The sequence below is a fragment of the Bos indicus genome, chromosome 2, assembly GCF_029378745.1.
Source record: "Bos indicus isolate NIAB-ARS_2022 breed Sahiwal x Tharparkar chromosome 2, NIAB-ARS_B.indTharparkar_mat_pri_1.0, whole genome shotgun sequence".
Lineage (NCBI taxonomy): Eukaryota > Metazoa > Chordata > Mammalia > Artiodactyla > Bovidae > Bos > Bos indicus.
Window position 1 is genome coordinate 129,349,295 of NC_091761.1, and position 15,080 is coordinate 129,364,374.

Here is a 15,080-nt window from a genome sequence, read left to right on the forward strand (position 1 = left end):
CAGTCCCCAGCTGACCATCGTTAATAACTTGGTGTGATTCCTTCCAGGTCGCTTTGCTAGCAGTTATGTGCATTTTTAAAGTTTTGCATATACACAAACATAGTTTTGGTACATGAGTGGGATCACACCATACACTGTTCTGTAACTTACTTTTTTCACTTTAGCTTTTTTCACTCAAAGAGCTTATCACACCAATACACAGAGATCTGCCTAACTATTTTTAACTGCTTTATGGTAACTCATAAGTAGACATAATTTATTTAGCTAAAGGAATACAAAGGCTTTGAAGTCATCTTCATTTTTTTACAGTGATAAACATACATCTGTGTACACATGGGAGAGTTTATTTTTAGGATGATGCTTAGCAATGGAATTGTCAAAAGCATACTTACTCAAACTTTTGACACTTGATGCCAAATTATCTTCCAAAAAGACTACCCTTATTTGCACTTCTCTCAGTAGTGAATAGGGCTTCCCTGAAGGTTCATAACAGTAAAGAGTCTGCCTGCAATGCCAGAGACTCAGGTTCAATCCCTGGGTTGGGAAGATCCCCTGAAGAAGGGAATGGCTACTCACTTCAGTATTCTTGCCTGGAGAATTCCATGGAATTTTGAGAAGCCTGGTGGTCCACAGTCCATGGGGCTGCAAAGAGTCAGGTGTGACTGAGCACAGTAGTGAATGAGGGTCCCATTTCCCTACACCCTAGCCAACTTTGGGTATCACCAATCTTTTAAAACTTCTTCTCTGATGGGTGAAAGTCAGTTCTAATTTTACAAATTGTGTTTCAAATGAAAGTTTATAGCTGCATGGATTTCAGAGGATTTTTTTTTTTTTTTAACGTTTTGAAGGGAACACCTGAGATTTTAAAAGGATGCTTGGGAATCTCAAATGGATCTGTCAAGTCATTATCCATGTCAGAAAGTTGCCTTGAATTTCAGAAACTGTCAAACTTTCTCTTTTTTTGGAGTAATTAGAGCTGATCTTTACCTGACAATTAAATTTGGAAGCATCCGTGCATTTTTTTTCTTCCAAACCACTTTGTAGAATTAAATTCTGCCTTTCAGCTTAGTTGGGGCCCAGTGGGTGTGGTATGATGGGGTTATAAAGTAATGAGACTGGTAGATGTGTGGGTTTACAGCATCAGCCCCATTTGTTTCTGCTCAGTCCAACTTTAAGAAAGAATCTGTGGGCTTCCCTGGTGGTCCAGAGGCTAAGTCTTAGAGTTCCTAAAGCAAGGGGCTGGGTTTTGATCCTTGGTTTGTTTCCTCATCTGTAAAACTGGGATAATCAAGTACCGACCTCATGATCAGTTGGGAGCTATTACGTGGAAAGTGTGCCTCAAGGCGGTGGTTAGCATCCAATGGGCCCTAGTGGGCAGCTCTTGTTTTTTTCCCAGCTCTCCCCAGGGAGCCCCAGAGAATTATTTCACCCCTCTGAGCCTCAGATAGTCCATCTGTAAAATGGGAATGACAGGGACTTCCGTGGTGGTCCAATGGCTAAGACTCTGAACTCCCAATGGATCTGAGGTTCAACCAAGAGTCAAGGAACCAGATCCCACATGCTGCAATTAAGACCCAGTGCAGCCAAATAAATAAATTTTAAAAAAAATGGGAATGAGAGTCCAATCCTCAAACGCTGTCATAAGATTAATTAAGGAATTATTTGAGTGCTGCATCCAGTGCCTTGACACCCTCCCAGCCTCATCTGTTTCTCTGGCCTCAGCTCTTTCTCTCATCGATGGACACGTGGAGAGGAGTGGTGTCCTGGAATTCTCTGGGAACTACAAGATTGTGGAGGGCGGCAGGACTGACTGAGGATGCTCTCTGTGTCTCTCCCTGAGTCTAAAATTGGTCCTGTGAACCTACTGGGATTCTCAGAAATAGTCCTAGTTTTTCTTCCCTCATCTTCCCCACAACCACTGCCTGCAGTCGGGCCCCATGCTTCATCCTGCCCCGTCTTCCCTTCTGCAGATCCTCATCTTCACCCACGCTTTACCCTAGTTCTGGAGGTTTCTCCATATCACACACCAAGTCTGTGTTACCAAGCCAAACGTGGGTCCACTCAATTGGGCAGTAAAACCAGTCAACTGACACGGAGTTGCTGTGAAGCCAAGTGCAGCATTCCTTGCAGAGCACCGAGCAAGGAGTCCAGGCAGCTAATGCTCCAAAGACCTGAGCCACTGATGGTTTTCAGGGAAAGGGTTTTTTCTCTCTCTCTCCCTTCAATATTTATTCATTTATTTGGCTGTGCTGGGTCTTAGTTGCAGCATGCAAACCCTTACTTGTAGCTTGTGGGATGTTGTTCCCTGACCAGGGATCGAACCTGGGCCCCCTGCACTGTGAGTGCAGAGTCTTAGCCACTGGACCACCAGGGAAGTCCTAGGGAAAGGATTTTAAATACAGAGTGAGGGAGGGAAGTTGTGGAGTGTGTGATCAGCTTGTGGACAAGTCTTCTGACTGATTGGTGCTGAGGTCATCAGGAGTCAATATCATCAACCTTCTGGGGTCTACAGGCTTATGGGTAGCACGCAGTTAATCTCTTCCATCTGGTGGAGGTTTTAGTCTCTGCGAGACAGCTCAAAGGATATAGGTCAGAATATTATCTATAGCACTTGAGAAGGAACTGAAGGTTCTTGATTTGTTTAATGGCTAAACTATTATTATTCTGTCTTGCTTGACAGTTTCCCTTTGTTCTGCATTTTCTCACTTCTCTGATTAAATGTATTCTTTGGAAACCGGGGAAGGCCTAGGAAACTAAAGTTTCTCTACAAACAAGAGTCAAGTAGAGGGCATTTCGGGGGGTTGGGAGGGTTGAGGGGGTGGGGAGCCATCCCAGGAAGACTCCTTAGGGTCCTGCTTATTTACATTTGGAGTAAACCTTTCAATTCAACCACTACCTGTTCAAATAACTGATTTTTACTGAGCACATACTATGTGCCCAACAATGTGTGACTTTATAGGCATCATTTCATGTGCCCCTCACAATATAGGCAAATACTTTTATTATGCCCATTTAACACATGAGCATAGATTTAACTCATCTGTGGTCATACAGCTGGTGAGTGGAGGAATGAGGTGAAAACAGAAAAACATCTATCTTTGCTTCATTGACTAAAGCCTTTGACTATGTGGATCACAACAAACCGTGGAAAATTCTTAAAGAGATGGGAATACCAGACCACCTCACCTATCTCCTGAGAAACCTATCAGTTCAGTTCAGTTCAGTCGCTCAGTCGTGTCCGACTCTTTGCGACTCCATGAATCGCAGCACGCCAGGCCTCCCTGTCCATCACCAACTCCCAGAGTTCACTCAAACTCCCGGCCATTGAGTCGGTGATGCCATCCAGCCATCTCATCCTCTGTCGTCCCCTTCTCCTTCTGCCCCCAATCCCTCCCAGCATCAGAGTCTTTTCCAATGAGTCAACTCTTCGCATGAGGTGGCCAAAGTATTGGAGTTTCAGCTTCAGCATCACATCATTCCTTCCAAAGAAATCCCAGGGCTGATGTCCTCTAGAATGGGCTGGTTGGATCTCCTTGCAGTCCAAGGGACTCTCAAGAGTCTTCTCCAACACCACTGATTCAAAAGCATTGATTCTTCAGCGCTCAGCCTTCTTCACAGTCCAACTCTCACATCCATACACGACTACTGGAAAAACCATAGCCTTGACTAGATGGACTTTAGTTGGCAAAATAATATCTCTGCTTTTTAATTTGCTATCTAGGTTGGTCATAACTTTTCTTCCAAGGAGTAAGTGTCTTTTAATTTCATGGCTGCAGTCACCACTTGCAGTGATTTTGGAGCCCCCAAAAAATAAAGTCTGACACTGTTTCCCCACCTATTTCCCATGAAGTGATGGGACCAGATGGCATGATCTTCATTTTCTGAATGTTGAACTTTAAGCCAACTTTTCACTCTCCTCTTTCACTTTCATTAAGAGGCTTTTTAGTTCCTCTTCACTTTCTGCCATAAGGGTGGTGTCATCTGCATATCTGAGGTTATTGATATTTCTCCCGGCAATCTTGATACCAGCTTGTGCTTCCTCCAGCCCAGCGTTTCTCATGATGTACTCTGTATATAAGTAAATAAGCAGGGTGACAATATACAGCCATGACGTACTCCTTTTCCTATTTGGAACCAGTCTGTTGTTCCATGTCTGTCAGGAAGCATTTAACAGGAGGCTTCCTGTGTGCTGTTTTGGATCTGTCAGGAATTCTCTGCTCCTTATTAATTCCTGAATATTCAGGAATTAAGAGGAGAGGCAAGCCTCTCCCAGGACTGAGGAATCCAGACATTTCCTTCATTAGTGTTTCTATATGGTGATAAGTACCCTCTTCCTTCTTGTGAACCATATGGTAAAAGTGATTGTTTACAACTCTCTCTCTCTTTAATATGGATCACCTATGTTTTGTAAGTCTGGAATTTTAACCTTTATCTTTGCTGAGAATAACTACCTTGTAAGACAGTATATATGCCCACACCATGTTGATTAAAACACCTTTGCTCCATCAGAGCTCTGGTCCCCATGTCTTTCCTTCTTTCTCTCTCTCTCTTTTTCAGGCTGATCCCCTGGAGCGCAGAGGCTGTCTGAGTTCACTTTCCTGCCTGGGCTTCTAAGACCCTCTAGAGAAGGTGCTCTGCATCTTCACCCCATCGAGAGGGCGCCTGAGGCCTCTGTGAACTGAGCAAGTCCCATGTCAGGAGCTTTATTGGCTTTCTGTGTAAACCAAGGAATATCAGCCTCTCTCTCCTTTACTTTCTTATCAGTCGACTCCAGACCACCAGGTTCAGGTCCATTAAAGGACCTCAACACATGTCCAGTTCTAACTGTTGCTTCCTGACCTGCATAGAGGTTTCTCAAGAGGCAGGTCAGGTGGTCTGGTATTCCCATCTCTTGAAGAATTTTCCACAGTTTATTGTGATCCACACAGTCAAAGTCTTTGGCATGGGACATGGGATAGCTCCTCTCCGCTGTTCCTGCGCCGTCGCAGCCTGGCACTTTCAGCCATTGCCCCTGACCTCGGACGTGGGGTAGTTCCTCTTGGCTGCCGCCCCTCGGGCATGGGGTCCTCCCAGCTTCTGCCCCTGACCTTGGACGTGGGGTAGCTCCTCTCGGCCGCGCTTGTGTGCCGTCGCAGCTCCCACGCTTGTGCACTGTCGCAGCTGCCCGCGTTCAAGGAAAGGAGGGGCGGTGGCGAGGAGATATCCCTCGTCCAAGGTAAGGAGAAATCTATATGCAGGCCAATAAGCAACGATTATAACCGGACATGAAATAACGGAATGCTTCAAAATTGGGAAAGTAGTATGTCAAGACTATGTATTGTCACCCTGCTTATTTAACTTATATGCAGAGTACATCATGCAAAATGCCAGGCTGGATGAAGCACAAGCTGGAATCAAGATTGCAGGGAGAAATATCAATAACCTCAGATATGCAGATGACACCACCCTTATGGCAGAAAGCAAAGAATAACTAAAGAGCCTCTGGATGAAAGTGAAAGAGGAGAGTGAAAAACCTGGCTTACTCAACATTCAAAAAACTAAGATCATGGCATCCAGTCCCATCACTTCATGGCAAATAGATGGGGAAACAGTGGAAACAGTGGCAGACTTTATTTTCTTGGGCTCAAAAATCACTGCAGATGGTGACTGCAGCCATAAATTAAAAGATGTTTGCTCCTTGGAAGAAAAGCTATGAACAACCTAGACAGCATATTAAAAAGCAGAGACATTACTTTGCCAACAAAAGTCCATCTAGTCAAAGCTATGGTTTTTCCAGTAGTCATGTATAGATGTGAGAGTTGGACTATAAAGAAAGCTGAGCAACGAAGAATTGATGCTTTTGAACTGTGGTGTTGGAGAAGACTCTTGAGAGTCCCTTGGACTGCAAGGAGATCCAACCAGTTCATCCTAAGGGAAATCAGTCCTGAATATTCACTGGAAGGACTGATGCTAAAGCTGAAACTCCAATACTTTGGCCACGTGATGCGAAGAACTGACTCATTTGAAAAGACCCTGATGCTGGGAAAGATTGAGGGCAGGAGGAGAAGGGGACGACAGAGGACGAGATGATTGGATGGCATCACCGACTCTATGGACATGAGTTTGAGCAAGCTCTGGGAGTTGGTGATGAACAGGGAGGCCTGCTGTGCTGCAGTCCACAGGGTTGCAAAGAGTTCGACACGACTGATTGACTAAACTGAAATGAACCAGAAAATCAGCTCCTCTTGAGGGACATACTTCCATCCTCAAATAATTAAACATTTAGACCAAGTTGAATTTTGCCTTTTTTCTCCTTTCAATGGAACTGATCAGTAGATTTTGTTAAAATGACTAATCTGGCCCCAGCCCCAAGTCAGCCCTGCTGGAAGTGAGGAAAATGCGCCCTCTTTTTTGCCAATGACTAACTCTCCAACCCAGCCTGTAGAAGGTTCAGAGAAGTAGGAAGTTATCCTAAACCACAATCTTTCCTCAGAAATTTCTTCCCTCCATGAAAAATCCTGAGGACCTGATGATGATAGAAGGAGTGAAAGGTGTTCAGATTTAACAAACACTCAAGAAGTGCCTCGGAGAAGGCAATGGCACCCCACTCCAGTCCTCTTGCCTGGAAAATCCCAGGGACGGGGGAGCCTGGTAGGTTGCCGTCTATGGGGTCACAGAGTCGGACACGACTGCAGTGACTTAGCAGCAGCAGTAACAGCAAGAAGTGCCTGCTGTGGGCCAGGCTCTGTGGGCGGTATTTCCATATCCATGTCTCCTTTTATTTTCACAATGAAACAGTGAAGTCGGCACTAACATCTCCAGTTTACAGGTGAGAAAACTGTGGCCCAGAGAAGTACCCTACCTGCCCAAGCTCACCGTAAAAGAATAGCAGCACTGGGATTTTCTCCGGGGCCTAATTCCCAAGTCCATTTTTCTGACACTTGTCTCCCTTCTATTTTCCAGTTTCTGTCTTATTTATTCCCTGTCCCCCAGTGACAAGAAAGATGCTGTTATTCTCATTTTATAGGTAGATCAGATGAATGCATGGGTGAAGTTATTCCCATTTTACAGATGAGGATACTGAGGCTCAGGAAGTTAAAGTATCAGAATTTGAACTCAGGCCCACTGGCTTTCCACTACAGCCCAATAGCCCCAAGGAAGACAGTTGGAGTGATGTGAATGGGAACAATGAGAAATATCAAACATGCCGATTTCTGTGGCTGGTTTAAACTTCTTACAATTTGTATCACAGAATCTGAAACCTCCCAAGATCCTGTAGGGAAAGATTCTTGTCTTGGGCCGTCACACCAAATGTCCTCTGTGAGCTAAACTTCTCTGCTGCAGCTTAACCCCATCATGGGTTGGTCTGAGTCAAAAGAGGCCCTGCCTCCCTCCCTGGCCATCACCAGCCTCAGCGCTCTCCTCCCCTCGGATTTCTATTCCCTGAGGAAAGCAATCAAACTCTTAATTAAATTCTCTGGTTAGAAGTCAAGCCGGAGTAAAACAAACAGAAAAACCTCTCCTGTGGGACCTGTCTCTTCCTTGCACGGACGTTTGAAGCTGGAGATACGATCTCAGCTGCACTCGGACAACCACCCCTCGATGCTCCCCGGGCATTTCCTGTTGGCTCCTTCCCCGGCGCGGCCCCACCCTGTCTGGCCCAGAGGAAATTGCAAAGGGAGGTGTGGGATGTTATCAAGAGTCTCATGCGTGTTCCAGTGAGGAGTGAGTCTCTGGACTCCAGTCAAGCCGGGAAAGTGGGGGCGGGAAGGTTTCAAAGGTGGCGAGGAGCAGCGGCAGGAAGTACTGTGACGGGGGCTCAGGGACCTCTGGGCACTTCTCCCCAAGGACAGCAGATACCCGATCACAGACATCCTTCCTCCCCAGGTGACTCCCAGTCTCCTCCGACTACACTCGAATGGACACAAGCAGCCACGGAGAGCTAGAAAGAGCACTGGACTGTGAGTCAGGAAGCCCGGGGTCTAGATCAGCTCTGTCACTAACTCAATGCGTGACCAGTTAATCGTAATCAGAGCAAAATGTGTTATGGGGTTACCTGTTAAGTGTTATGCTAATCCCACATGTGGGTAATCTTACTTCATTCTTACAATTTTACCCCTAATTTCGCCCCCCCTGCAAAGAAACTGAAGCTCAGAGGTTAAGTGACCAACCCAAAGTCACACAGCTCGTGGTGGTAGAGCAGGGAGATCAAACCAGTCTCCAGAGCCCAAGCTCCTGACCATATCCTCTTGTTAGTTCCTCTGTCGAGGTCTCAGTTTCTCCATCTGTAAATGAACAGGATTGGTGTTCTTGCACTCCAAAGGGCCTCCCATCTCTGACAATCTGCTCCATATTCAATATTCACAGGCAATTCCCTAGGCTGGGAATACAAAAAGAACTGTGAGGCTTAACCTCTGTCATCAGGTTATAAACTCTTTGAGAGTAGAAATCGCAGCGGAATTATCCTTACTGACCTGCACTGCTTCCCTCAGCCACTCTGCAGAGAAGTTGCTCAGAGTATTTGTTGACTAGACATATGATTCATGGGGGAGTACGGGCATAGGGACTTAGATATAATTGAAGGACTTCCCTGGTGGTCCAGTGGTTAAGAATCTGCCTGCCAGTGCAGGGAACATGGGTCTGGAAAGATCCCACATGCCACGGGGCAGCTAAGCCTTTGCACCTCAACTGCCAGAGGCCGAGCGCACTAGAGCCTGCGCTCCATGACAAAAGAAGCCGTTGCAATAAGAAGCCGCTACGTGCCGAAACTAGAGAAAACCCAGGCCCAGCAATGAGGACCTAGCACAGTCAAAAAAGTGATAAATAGACAAAGCCGAGGTCCCATCTGCTTACTACCCTTGCAGGAGAAAACCGCCTAACTTCTGTGTCTGGTTGCTTATCCAGCAGCAATCCGCACTGGTGCTTCATTGCAGGGTTATGGAGCGGGAAATACACATCAAACCCTTAGCCTAGTGCTTGGCACATAGGAAAGGAAAGTGAAGTCGCTCAGTCGTGTCCGACTCTTTGCAACACCATGGACTGTAACCTACCAGGCTCCTCCATCCATGAGATTTTCCAGGCAAGAGTACTGGAGTGGGGTGCCATTTCCTTCTCCAGGAGATCTTCCAGACCCAGGAATCGAACCTGGGTCTCCCGCATTGCAGGCAGACGCTTTACCATCTGAGTCACCAGGGAAGTCCATAAGAACTGCTCAGTAAATATTGGTTCTTTCCCTTGATGGATTCTCCATCCTTCCCCTGACTCTTGACACCAGCTGATGAGGGGCCATGCTATACCCCTCCCCAGGTCAAAGCTGAGAACTAATTTCCACTGCTGGGGACTAGTAGCCAATTTGCTTAGCCAGCTCCTGAGAGACGAGGAAGGAAGAAAACAGGAAGGAGGCTGGTCTTCTGGTTCCCTGAAATTCCCTGGATTCTGATTCCCAGGCAGTGCCTGCTCCTCCCTGGTACAGCTGTCTCTGTCTAGACTGCTCTCCCCTGAAGAAATTACAAACAGCAGACTGTGTGATGACAAAGCTTGCCCCAGACACTAGTCCTCGACACGCAAATTCATTCAGCCCTCTTCAGAAAAGAGCAAGTCGGGGTGGATTCTAGGGGAGCAGGAGTGTCTGGGTGGCTTCTTTCATTAATTTATCAGTCCATCCATCATCTATCCATTCATCCATCCATCTTTGGTTGAGTGTCTACAATGCCCGAAACTCAGTGCTGGACATGGAGCATGGTTAGATGAATAACCTCTACCCTTGGGGAACTCCTGATATTGAGGGAGGTGGATGCAACATAATTGTGAAAAGTGTGGCATTCCAGTCACAATGACAGTGATAGTGAACACTCGTGGAGGGCTTACTGTGCGCCAGGCACTGGGCTATGAACTTAGATACATGACTTCAAGTTGGCCCTCATCATAACCCCACAAAGCAGGGACTGTTACTGTGATCCTTTGACGCATGAATAAACTGACGCTCAGAGCATTTAGATGGGCTTCCCAGGTGGCTCAGCAGTAAAGAATCCGTCTGCCAAGCAGAAGATCTGGGTTCAATCCCTGGGTCAGGAAGATCCCCTAGAGAAGGAAATGACATCCCACTCCAGTATTCTTGCCTGGGAAATCGCATGGATAGAGGAGCCTGGCGGGCTACAGTCCATGGGGTCACAGAGTCGGACACAACTTAGTGATTAAATAGCAGCAGCAGCAGCACAGAATTGAGATAACCTGTCTGGAGTTGCACAGCTACTGAGCAGTGAGATCAAGATTCCAACTCAGTCTGATCACTGAGTCAACACTTTCGACTCCCCACTCGGCCCTTCAAGGAGAGAACCACCATTTCTGTTCAGAAGGAAGGAGAAGGACCTGGCAGAGAAGGGGATTTTGGAGCTTGGCCTTGAGGGATGAGTCATGGTGAGCCAAGGAGGCGTGAAAGCTTCTGGAATGAGGGGGGGCATTCTGAGCAATGGAAATGAAGGTCAGAACTTTCCACACAGGAGGAAGAGCATGGGCCAGCTTTGAGAAGGTAGGATACAGAGAGGACAGACTGGGAAGAGTCTGGAATGCCGGGGCAAGGGAGTCAGGACCATTCAGGAGGGAGGGGGGAGGGACTGGGGCTGTCTGGGCAGTGGGTCCATGCGTTTTAGGAAACGTGCTCTCTTCAAACACGGAGGATGGCTTGGAGTGGGGTAGAGCCCTTCAGAAATTGCCCCTAGGTTTTTTCATCACGGTAGCAGAAGTGGGGATCGTGGTCGTCGGAGTTCAGGATACTATGGATTGCCAGTCTACCCTGTCCAGTCGTGCCTCTCCCTTGCTCAAAGCCCTTCCCTGGCTCCCACGGCTCTCAGGATAAAACATGAACACCTTTACCTGGCAGTCGAGGCTCTCCTGGTCCCTTCCTGCCTCTCCAGCTTCATCTTTTTATTGTTATTATTCTCAGTTTTCATTGGAATATAGCTGCTTTACAATGTGGTGTTAGTTTCTGCTGTGCAGCAAAGGGAATCAGCTTCATGTTTACATACATCCTCTCTTTTCTGGATTTCCTTCCCGTTTAGGTGAGCACACAGCACTGAGTAGCATCCTCTACTCTATATAGCAGGTTCTCAGTAGTTATCTATTTCATACATGGTGTTCATAGTGTAAATGTGTCAATCCCAGTCTCCCAGTTCACCCCACCACCCCCTTTCCCCTTCGGTATCCATATGTTTGTTCTCTACATCTGTGTCTCTATTTCTGCTTTGCAAATAAGATCATCTATACCATTTTTCTAGATTCCACATATATGCATTTATATACGGTATTTGTTTTTCTCTGACTTACTTCACTCTATGACAGTCTCTGGGTCCATCTGCATCTCTGCACAGGACATAGTTTTGTTCTCTTTTATTTCCAGCCTCCTCCTGACTACTTCTCCCCACTCTAGCAGTATCTGCAGACTTTCAGTTTCTATAACCAAATTCACTCTTTTCACCCCTTTGCACCCCTATGCTGTTCCTTCTACCAGGGAAGGAACAAAGGTCCATCTAGTCAAAGTTATGGGTTTTCCAGTGGTCATGTATGGATGTGAGAGTTGGTCTATAAAGAAAGCTGAGCGCCAAAGAACTGATGCTTTTGAACTGTGGTGTTGGAGAAGACTCTTGAGAGTCCCTTGGACAGCAAGGAGATCCAACCAGTCCATCCTAAAGGAAATCAGTCCTGAATATTCATTGGAAGGACTGATGCTGAAGCTGAAACTCCAATACTTTGGCCACGTGATGCGAAGAACTGACTCATTTGAAAAGACCCTGATGCTGGGAAAGACTGAAGGCGGGAGGAGAAGGGGACAACAGAGGATGAGATGGTTGGATGGCATCACGGTGTCCATGGACATGAGTCTGAGCAAGCTCCGGGAGTTGATGACGGACAGGGAAGCCTAGTGTGCTGCAATCCATGGGGTTGCAAAGAGTCGCACAGGACTGAGCAACTGAACTGAACTACCAGGGAATTTCTCTGCTCTCCTTCCCCTTCTTTGCTCAGAAGCCTCCTACCCGCCCTTCAAGGCTCAGCATGGGGTTGGCCCTTGTTCACCTCCCAGGAGGGGCATGCAGTCCTCTGAGTTCCTTACCACACCCTCCCACCTCTCTCCCTCCCCTGACATGGTGCTATGCTTAACTGCCTGTGGGTTTTCTCTCCTGGTCTGTGTGCTTCCTGAGAGCTGGGACTGGGCTTCACATATCCGCTGGCCCTGGGTGAGGGCTGAGAAGCTGAAGTGAACCCTCTCCCGCAGACCCAGCCTTTTCCCTAAACCATCTCTCTAACAGCACTGCGCATCTCTGGCTTCTTTTATTGTTAAATGATGTCAGCTGTCTGCTGAGAGGCTGCAGTCTCACTCTCTTTGCCCTCTCTCCCATCCCTTCTGTTTCTCATCCCTGGTCAGAGCCGCTTCTGGGGCTGTCAGGGTCTTTTCAGTGAGGACACACACCCCGGCGTGTCTATATTTACCCGGCTCTGATTTCCACCTGCTGATCTCAGGCTGATGTTTTGGCAGCACCTACAAACGCTCGAGCTGTGTGGATAGGACCCCTTCCTCCACAAGTCTTCAACTTGGGTCATCAGCAGCATACCCATTTTGGGCAACGCCTACATTTGGCATTCATTGGTCCGTCTTCCACTTCCTTGCTGGGAGAAGAGCCCAGGGCCTCAATAGTGTGGAGAAGGCTGAGGTGTGGCTGCCGGTAACTTCTATTTGCCAGTAATTTATCTGCCTGGGATTTGCACTAAGACAAAAAGAACGTTTGCATTATTAATGCTCATCGATCACAGCCTTCCAAAACAGAGAAAGATGGAGAGAGCTGAAGGTTCCAGGCCAACCATTAGATGGTAAACCAGGAGGGTGAGGAGTGGAGGAAGGAGGGGAGGGCCAGGTGGGTAAAGAAAGTGTGAAGCAGAAGGGCACAGAAGGACACTGGGAAGGAAGTCTGGAGGAGCTGCTGAGTTTGGGGTATACCAGATGTCGAACAGCTGTGGGCGCTGTAAGCAAACCAGCCTCTCCTGACAGCCAGTTAAGGAGACATCACCACAAGAGCTGTTACCAGGGACAGAGGGTCACTTCATAATGCTAAAAGGATCAGTTCATCAAGAAGACAGGACAATCCTAGCAGCAGACGCACAGATTGGAAATAATCCAAATAACATGGCCTGGAAATACATGAACAAGGAGACAGAAAGCTCATAAGGAGACAGAGGCCAGCTCCCCCTGAAGGCGTGAAACCTGGACCTAGCCAGGCCTGGACCTCCTCCAGAACCTTTCCCGTGGTTGCTCTTTGTGCTCAAGTCTTCTCTTGACCCTGTTCTTAGAACCAGGCACCCCAACACCTGCTGGAACCTGAGGTTTGAGAATTTGCTGTTTGAAAGAGAGTGGCAACTGCCCCTTCCCCTGCCTCCCTGACCTCAACTCCTACTCCTCACTGCCCTGGGCTGCCCTCATGTGGAGTGTGGTGCCCCCTTATTTCTGCAGGGCTCACTCCCTCACCTCCTGTTCGGATGTCACTTTCCCAGGGAGGCCTCCTCCAACCTCCCTGTTCGAACCTGCACTTCACTCTATCTCCCTTCTATGCTTCATCGTCCTCCACGCCATTTACCTCTAAAATCACTTCTTACCTTTTACTCACTACCTGCACGTCACCTCCTTTAGGTCAACATCCGTTTCGTTCACTGGTCTGTCCCCACTGCCTAGAATGTGCCTGACACACACATCCATCAATATTTGTTAAATGAAGGAAAGGGGCTTCCCTGGTGGCTCAGATGCTAAAGGGTCTGCCTGCAATGCGGGAGACCGGCTTCGATCCCTACCTAGAGAGAAAGACAGGGGGCAGGGACAAATGGGGGAGGCTAGGCTTTCACCAAGGTCTTTGGGCAGGGCCCACCTCTCACCACCCCTCCTCTGGACCCAGTCCGCCCTCTCCCCTACAGGTGGGGGCCCGGGGTTACCGGGCTGGGGATTTCGTCAACCCCGCTTCCTTGTCGCCCACCTACCCCTGAAGCTAGGGCTGCGGCGAGGGCGGAGGCGGGGGCCCGGAGCTGGGGCCACGCGTCCGGGATCGGAAGGGGGCCGAGCCTCCCTCGGGCGGGCGGCGGGCAGAGTGGGGAGGGCGCCTCGCGGGGGAGGAGCTGGGGGCAGGGAGCGAGGAGCGGCGGCGGGCGCGGGAAGGGGAGCCTAGAGCCGGAGCCGCAGGGCGCCGGGAGGTGGGCATCGCGAGGGCGCGGGGCCAGGGGAGGGCCCCCGGGGCGGCGGGGCGGGCGGCGCGCCCCAGGCTCCACTGGGGAGGTCGCGGCGGAGATGCGGCGGCCGCCGGCGGGGAGACGAAGCGCTGGCCGAAGACGAGGACACGGGCCGGCGAGCCCGCGGTCCGCACCTGCGTGCCCGGGAGCGGGTAAGCGCTCGGAGCCCGGTGCCGCCCCAGGGAGGGGCGCCGGGGCCCCTGCGGCTCGCAGTCCGGCCACCCAGGTGGAGCTGGGCTGGGAGGCGGCGCCCTCCTCGGCGCCCCGCGGGCCCGAGCGTCCCGCCTCCCGGTGCCTTCGGACGCGGGGGGCTAGTGCCCGAACGCCGGAAGGGGCTTCCCGGAGGACCTGCCCGGCTAGGGGGGCGCGTCGCGGGGGGCGCCGTCCCGAGCCCCCGGATGGAGGGTGGGTCGAGGCAGCGCTTGGGGCCGGCTGCGGGATGCCTGCCTGGCGCGCGTTCCCGGAGATCTGGCGGGGCGGGAGGCGTTCCCCCCATCCCCCGGGCCGGGGGCTGCGACCCCCCACCAAGTGGCCCGGGGCGGCCGAGGGTAGCCGGGCACCGCCCCCTGTCCGCCAGGTCCGGGCGCCGCGGGCCGCTCCTTTCTGGAGTTGGAGGAACGTCTAGTGTGGAGAGCGAAACCCGGCGGCCCTAACTTGCTTTGTGACCTTGGGCGGGTCACTCACTGAGTCTCCTCGAGCCTCAGTTTGCACATCTATCAAATGGAGAGGATAATTCTTTCATCCTACAGGGTCCATTGGCGGGGTGGGGGGATGAGATGCCTTATGAATGTCTTTTTATATACTGTAAAGCTCTGTCCAAATCCCAGTTAATTACATAA

At 49.6% G+C, this 15,080-nt stretch overlaps 1 non-coding gene across 1 annotated transcript; it reads right to left on the reverse strand.

Moving 5' to 3' along the window:
* Nucleotides 1-2,301: 2,301 nt before the first annotated feature.
* Nucleotides 2,302-2,374, reverse strand: TRNAV-CAC (transfer RNA valine (anticodon CAC)). The gene has a single exon. It is a non-coding gene; the product is annotated as a tRNA-Val (tRNA).
* Between the last annotated feature and the right edge of the window lie 12,706 nt (nucleotides 2,375-15,080).